The 8,606-nt window shown below is 38.1% G+C and overlaps 1 protein-coding gene across 1 annotated transcript in view; it reads left to right on the top strand.

Moving 5' to 3' along the window:
- The window catches only part of LOC123869389 (protein croquemort-like), a 38,971-nt gene extending 37,845 nt beyond the window's left edge, over nt 1–1,126 (top strand). Inside the window, exon 13 of the transcript XR_006796882.1 lies at nt 1,117–1,126. The gene's annotated coding sequence lies outside the window, so the exon portion shown is untranslated. The remainder of the gene's footprint in view (nt 1–1,116) is intronic.
- The last annotated feature ends 7,480 nt before the right edge of the window (nt 1,127–8,606 follow it).

Consider the following 8,606-nt stretch of genomic DNA (forward strand, 5'->3'; position numbering starts at 1 on the left):
GTACCTATAACCCTTATTTTATGATTTTTTCGTATCAAGTATATCGAAATGTTTTGGCGAATCTAATCAGCGCAGTGAAAAGCGCTTGGACTTGTATTATGAAGGAGATCCCGGGTTCGATTCTCGACTGGGCCAATTTGGGAATCTATAGTCTAACTAGCATATGCCCGCGACTTCGTTCGCACGGACTACACACAAATCCCTATTTTACCCCCTTGAATTCTGCATGCCTTTTAGTTCAATCCGTCCAGTAGTTTGAGCTATGCGTTAATAGATCAGACAGTCAGTCAGCTCTTCCTTTTATTAGGGTTCCGTACCACAAAAGGAAAAAGGAACCCTTATAAGATCACTTTGTTGTCTATCTGTCCGTCGTGTTTGCCAAGAAAATCTATAGAGTACCTATTTCCCTTTGACCCAGAATCATGAAAGGCAGGTAGGTACGTCTTATAGCAACAAGTAAAGGAAAAAAACCGGCCAAGTACGAGCAAGACTCGCGGACCGAGGGTTCCATACTCAGGTAAGTATTATTCCGACATTTTGCACGATAAATCAAAAACTATTACGCAAAAAAATGAATAAAAACCTATTTTACAATGTTCATATAACTATACCAAGTGGGGTATCATATTATTATGAAAGGGCTTTACCTGTACACTCTAAAACAGATTTTTATTTACTTTATGCATTAATAGTTTTTGATTTATCGTGCAAAAATGTCGAAAAAAATACCCGAGTACGGAACCCTCGGTGCGCGCGTCTGACTCGCACTTAGCCGGTTTTTTAAGCACTAAACGTATTTCTAGACTATATGATAGACTATCTCTATGCAGATTGGCCGCTTTGGCCGAAACACGTGCACACGCAACGATACAATCACCACTATCGTCTAATTATGATTTGCATAGATACACTTTCATTATCTTTAATCTGTGATATGCACTTTGACGCTATAGGTACCTGCCTACGTCAGAAAAACATCGCGTTACCTTCCACCTAACCTTGCTACATGTCATTTACCAAGATACACATCTAAAATACCCTAGGGACATTACTGCAACGATGCAGCAATAGAAAAATTAAAATACATAATAGACTCCATCGTCATCATTTCAATAGGGTCTTGGACTGTAGTAATAAATAAAAAACCGGCCAAGTGCGAGTCAGACTCGCGCACTGAGGGTTCCGTACTCGTGTATTTTTCACAACCTTTTTCACGATAAATCAAAAACTATTATGCATAAAAATAAATAAAAATCTGTTTCAGAATTTACTGGTTATCTTACTTTGAAAATTTAAACACATTTACGGACAGACAGACAGACAGACACAATTCATTATTAATCAGTTTGAAATCTTATAATTTTTAAATGTCTGGTCTGGATTGGTGGGAGCGGGTGGGAGGCTTCGGCCGTGACTAGTTACCACCCCAACGGCGGCGAAGCCGTGCCGCCAAGCGGTTTAGCGTTCCGGTGCGATGCCGTGTAGAAACTAGAAACCAAAGGGGTATGGGTTTAATAAAAACTGCCATACCCCTTCCAGGTTAGCCCGCTTCCAGCTTAGACTGCATCATCACTTACCACCAGCTGAGATCGCAGTACTTGTTTAAAAATTTAAAAAAGTTGACAACGACGATGTTAGGCATATAATATATTCTCACCAAATAGATTTGAAATTATTCTCTCGAAAGCATCTACATGTTAGACTTGTATGTCTCCGAGCAAGCTTTGGATACCTATGTGATACCTGAAAGATTAACTATCAAGTTTTCTATGCAAAAGTCCGGATTTTGTCCCATGAGAGTTCGGCTATTTATTAGATAGGTACATTGAATTTGTTCGAATTTTTTTAATTCCTAAAAGTTTGTAAACTGTAGATTACCTACATCCAAGAGTAAAACTGTTTATTGAAACACGCCTTGGTATATTAACCGTAGTAAGTATATGACGAATATGAAAAATTGATAAGATAATATTTGCGTCTTGTCATACGTTCGCCGAAATTTTTATGTACCTAAAATACCTATCCGTTAAATCATTAGAACCACTCAGCACTGGAAACAACTATCGGTTTTAACAACCGAGTTCCTATTGTTCTACATTATCTAGGAATGGCCTTGCCATCCGAAAATCTCGGAAAACTCTTCGATAACGAAAGATCCTGTGCTTCTAGGTACCTACTATTATGGTATGATTGGGGGTACTATTATGCTATGAGTACATACAGAAGTTCGTTTGGAAAGGAGACTGGTAAAGAAATTCATGGTCTACCTCCCTAAAGAAGTGCCGATACCTAAGCTATTTCGGGGGTTCTTGCTACCATAGAGCGCTCATAGAGCCAGCTGGAACAGCCAGTGATTGGATGGGTGATAAAACACTTATCCGCCCAACACAGCCACATCCTCCACTCCTGGGGGCATGCTCCATGGACGTGTTTACTGCGTCCTTTGGTCGATACCCTCAGAGGGATGCGCGGACAACACCCCCGAGGATCAGCCAGGTAACCTCCCCGAGCGCCTGAGTGTTGCAGGTAATAGCAGCACTTGGGCCGGTTACCCTGGTAACATGGTTAACAATGTCTCTTCATGAAATATTAATATGGTACTTGACCTAGGTTAAGTAGGTAAGTAAAGGTGACACATTCCTGTTTGGTTACATAAACATTTATCAAAAACCAATAAACCAATATACCTTATCTGAGCCAATTTTAAAGTCAATTTGATAAGTTGATAAAAAATTGAATGTCAACTTCAGTTCCTTATTTTGTCATCATGGACTAAGTATGAACATAGACTTGAAAACATAGGGCGACCTTATCGCTATAGTGACCTCTTCCAGGCAGAACTTATAGAACTGAAGACGGGGAGTCGCAATACAACTATGCAATTAATACATAGGTATACTTAGACATAAGCATACACTCTAATACATGTATGTATCGCAAAAAATCAATAAGACTCACGATTGATTTGTTTTGATTAATCTATTATTAAGACCTGAACACACGTGAGGAGGCAATTTCTATACAAACGCCGTTTGTATAGAATTTGTAATAATAATTATTGTAATACTAGAGGATGCCCGCGACTTCATCCGCGTGGATGTAGGTTTTGAAGATCTCGTGGGAAATGTTTGGTTTTCCGGGATAAAAAGTTGTCCTCTGTCAATAACATGGACGCAAGCTACCTTGGTACAAAATTTCATACAAATCGGTTGAACGGATGGGTCTTTAGGAATCCCGTGGGAACTTTTTGATTTTCCGGGATAAAAGTAGCCTATGTCCGTCCCCGGGATATAAGCTAACTCTGTACGATATTTCGTCAGAATCGGTTAAACTGTTGGGCCGTGAAAAGGTAGCAGACAGACAGACAGACACACTTTCGCATTTATAATATTAGTATGGATAAGGTACCTACTTTAGTTTTCCTTAGCTGACTTGAAAGGTAAACCAATCGCAGAAATCTTTTCGGAGATACGTTCTCTGGCATGTAGATACAAATGGTGAATAGAATCGAAAATATACAAGGAATCAAAACCTTAATTTGCTATAATCCGCTAAATCAAACAAATCTGTATGGTGCAATATGCAGCATGCGATACGCACCGCCCGCCCTCCCACCAATAAACATGCAGGAAAAGCCAGTCACCAACAATACGCACCACCACCACGCAGCACCACACAAATCCCAACACCACTTGACGCACGTTTCGCTCCGACACCGGAGCATCCTCAGGAGATATAGACTTTGCAAGGCCGAATTGCAAAGAAAAAAAGAAAGGAAGAAAGAAAGAAGAATAGAAAATCTTTGAAAAGGGCAACAGCTGAATTTCTTGCGGGTCTGCAATTGCTTGTATAGTATAGAATATTATTGTAAATTGAACAATTGAAAAGAGCAACCGCCGAGTTTCTTGCTGGTTCTTCTCGGTAGGAACGGCATTCGGAACCAGTGGTAAATTATTTGACGATTCAAAAGCACTTGTAAAAGTTTATTTGAATAAAAATCTATTCTATTCTATTCTATTCTATTCTTGCTGGTTCTTCTCGGTAGGAAAGGCATTGTGAACCAGTAAGACCAGACCTGGAAACGGTAAGTTACCGCTGCGCTTCCTGCCTGTTGATCTGCTGGAGTCTTTATAATCCCAGGATTGTATTACGGCGATCTCCAAACTTCCAACATAAAGTCATTAAAGGATTAATCAGTAAGGTCAATTTTGTTATTGCTCAATTCAAAGTATAAATAACTTGGTAGGTATATCTAGAATTTTTACCCGACTGCAGCAAAGCCAAAACGAAGGGTTATGGTTTTAGCAGTCAATGTATGTATGTATATATGTATGTATGTTTGTATCCAGATTCTGTGTGTTCCACCGTAGCGCCTAAACTATTAGGCCGATTGTGGTGAATGAGGTTTTAATCGATTTGTGATAAAGATTCGGGTGACAGCTACATTTTATACGAAAAAATTTGACCTAACGGATGTTACATGAAAAAACGTGGGGTCTCCAAAATGTTATTTTTTGCTCTTCTTTTTATTAATCCCCGACCTAGAAAAAGGGGTGTTATAAGTTTGACGTGTGTATCTGTGTATTATTATATGTCTGTGGCATCGTAGCTCCTAAACTAATGAACCGATTTTAATTTAGGTTTTTTTGTTTGAAAGGTGGCTTGATCGAGAGTGTTCTTAGCTAAATCCAAGAGAATCGGTTCAGCCGTTCGAAAGTTATCAGCTCTTTTCTAGTTACTGTAACCTTTACTTGTCGGGGGTGTTATAAATTTTTAAAGACTTCTACACGCCATGGTGTTGCGCCGCCTGAATCCAGCGGCTCCCTGCGACTCGTTTGATGTCATCTGTCCACCTAGTGGGTGGTTAATTCGAACGTGCATTCTGGCTTATTGCCATTTGTCACATTAATTAGCCCTACAAGTACGCACTTAGGCCTGCAGATAATATTAAAATTTGTCTTTGACTGCAGGACTTCTTACTTCACCACTAAATTATACTTATTTATTATACCTACCTATTTATTATAATTTATGATTCTTTAACTATAAATAAATAATAGATAACATCAACGATGATTGCAATAATTCCAATAAACAATGAAGAAGCAATTTGTAATAATAAATTATTAATGTAAATTGCCATTTACATTATTTTAGTCTGTTATCAACGCTGACATATTATTATCATCTACACTAGCGGCACGCTATGATGGCCGGTTTGACACATTACAATAGTGATGTGGAATGTCAATTTATTCTCGAACAAAAAACAATTAAGTTTTGTTTTTGTACCTGATTAAATAGGTTTAATAAAACAAAAATGTATATGTTTATTTAATTTATTTGAACGAACTGAATATTTGAACGAAAATGAATATACATACTTTATATGCACACAAGAAACATATGAATACAAAAGATACCAAAAAAGGTGCCACAAAAGGCCATAATTAATCAGATTCGTCCATACTACTATTTTCACTGTCGTCACTGCTATCATCACATACATTAATAATTATATGTTCGTTTTCTATAATATTATCTATTTTCACATCTCTTTCATAATCTTCCCTTATTAATTTAACAGTTCTATTCACAACCTTTTCCCAGTCTCCTTTAGTCACATGTTCACAAGCTTCTTCTAATAATTTTAGCATTTTTTTTGTGGTAAATGGGGGTTCTGTATTGTGTCTTGCAGCATATCCCTTAATTTGAGCCCACACCAACTCAATCGCATTATACTCACAATGGTAAGGCGGTAACCGTATAACTCTGTGCCCATGTTCTAATGCTATTTCGTCAATGACGTATCGGATCTTGGTTGGTTTGTTTTCTTTTAAAAGACGTACTAATTCCGCTTTTAACATATTCATGTTTGCATCTACGCCATTTTTACGAAGCCATGCGACGATATCAGCTTTCTTTTGGGATTGGGCAGGTGGCTTGTCAATTTGCATCGAGTGGTATGGGGCGTTGTCCATAATTATAATAGATGGTTCAGGGAGGCTACACAACATTGAGGTAAACCATTCAGTAAACTTTTCTCCATTCATGTCTTCATGATAGTCTCCAGTGGTTTTTGACGCAAAAGCCATGAGAGAACCTTCGACAAACCCGTTGATGGTTCCGGCGTGACAAATTATAAGTCGCGATCCTTTTCCTACAGGAACTTTGGAAGTAGATGCTGCTGTGTCATAGTTCCAAGAACGGCCTACAGTATGGTTAGCATTAAGCCATGTTTCATCCAAGAACACAACATTTTGCCAATTTTTGATTTCTTTCACTTGCCGTAAAAAAGTATACCTTGCCATCGCTATATCAAATCTTTCCATCAATATTTTGCGTTTGTTACATTTTTTGTATCGAAATCCAATGGTCTTCAAAATCTTCGTTAAAGAACTTTCCCCACCGAAGAATAATCCAGCTTCCTTCAGTGAATGCACCAACTTTTTTCTTGTTGGATACTCCTTCTGTAAATAGTAGCCGTAAACATGTCTTCGGATAGCATCGGCATCAAAGCTATCGATGCCTACGACTGGTTTTGCTCGTTTTCTCTTTTTTGGTGTGTGAAGTTTATTTTCTTCTGTGCCAGTCTCGCCATATTTTTTTTTAGTTATCCGTCTAACAGTTCGTTGTCCAATATTAAGCGCATCAGCTACGCGTTCAACCACTGACGTTATAGGTAAAATTGGCCCTCCATTTTGAGCTTCACGATCGAAATAGTTACGAAGGCGTATTACGAACTCACGTGTCTGACTATTTAGAACAGTTCTCTGCGTACGTTCGGTCATATCGACGAAATCCACAACAAAGGGCTTGAACAGAGTCCAAATTAACGAGCAAGGGTCAACAGTAATGCAGTATCAATATTTGAAATCCAAAGCCAGGTCAAAACTATATCACAATCGCATTGCACTGACAGTTTATACTTTTCGAAGCAACGTCAATTCGAAACTGCTTTGTTTTGCATTGAGCATTGACGCGAGTTTGCCGGAGGTAGTAGTTGTGCTAGCCAGCGATCCTATGTGACGATCGTATTAGATTCCATTTTTAAAAATTTATTGATATTTTTTTGCGATTTCAGAGGTTTGTCCACATAGTGAAAATTGTTCATATTCACAAGTACATTCACCCCTTAAATGGTGCAAACTGATTTTTCTACACTTGTATACATTTAAGAAATCAATTTAATAAATAAATTTTGAGTCCTAAACCTAAAACTACATTCGATAAAATTTATGAATCTCTGCACATCACTATCGTCAATAAAGTAATACAATTATTTCCTTCAAAGTCGTTATCAATTAATACGGAACTTCATGAGCGGACAAACGTCAAACCGGCCATCATAGCGTGCCGCTAGTTTAGGTATCTACTCGTATAATAGGATTTTGAACTGTAGTAATAAAATGATGTAATGTTTTGTATAGCGGTAGTTTATGGGGCACTTAGTAGGTAAGTAGGTAGGTATCTTGGGTGTCTGGCAACCTCTTGCCAGTTATAGACTAGAGGATACCCGCGACTTCGTCCGCGTGGATTTTTGAAGATCCCGTGGGAAGTTTGGTTTTTCTGGGATAAAAAGTTGTCTATGTCAATAACATGAATGCAAGCTACCTCGGTACCTACAAATCGGTTGAACGGATGGGTCTTTAGAAATCCCGTGGGAACTCTTAAATTTTCAGGGATAAAAAGTAGCCAATGTCCGTCACCGGGATATAAGGTAACTCTGTACCCGTCAAAATCGGTTAAACTGTTGGGCCGTGAAAAGGTAGCAGACAGACAGACAGATAGACAGACAGACACACTTTCGCTTTTATAATATTAGTATGGATTAAGGGTGTCTGGCAATACATAACGTGACTTCTAATATATTGCTCCCAAGAAAATATTAAAAAAAGACTTATTATACTTTGACGAAAGATTTTATACGTCTTTGTTACCTGTTATCTGCCAAAGCGGCCATGATCCAAACTTCATAGTCGCTGATCGTTCCTCTCTCTGATGGCGACAATACGCAGAGAAACTTTCAGCTTTTATAAAATAGCGAAGGTCTTGCCCTCACAAGCTCTTTCTCTGTGACGTTTTTATGGTGCAATTCAATGCACCCTTACTACCTACATGATCGGCCAAAACAACCACGACTCAAGGCTCATGCTTCATGCATAGGCATTAATGCTACTCTTAAATAATTTTTATTTGGTAAAATCATTATTTTTCTTCACAATAATTTCACAGAAAGTGATTTTTAAATTTTCGCTCAATATGATCAAGTTCAATAGTGCTGAAATTTCACAGGTGGTTTTTCACGAAAAGTTAATCTTCAAACGGAAACGTTGTTTGCTACGTTTCAGTTTGAAAATTCACTTTTCTTATTTCACTTAGTGGCGTACCCATAAAACAAACGGTATAGCAAGTTGTTTTTTTTTTTTTAATTCCTACCCGTAACGTACCTAGCGTACCTGCGCTGAAAATGTAGGTCTGGTTTTCAATGGGCTTTTGGAGTTTTGGACCATAAATAATTTTGTTCTATATATATTTATTTAATTAGCGCCACCTATGTAAAAATTATAAAACTACGTAGGAAAAGTCTTAAGTCAATAAACCTA

Source organism: Maniola jurtina, chromosome 11, assembly GCF_905333055.1.
Source record: "Maniola jurtina chromosome 11, ilManJurt1.1, whole genome shotgun sequence".
NCBI classification, from domain to species: domain Eukaryota; kingdom Metazoa; phylum Arthropoda; class Insecta; order Lepidoptera; family Nymphalidae; genus Maniola; species Maniola jurtina.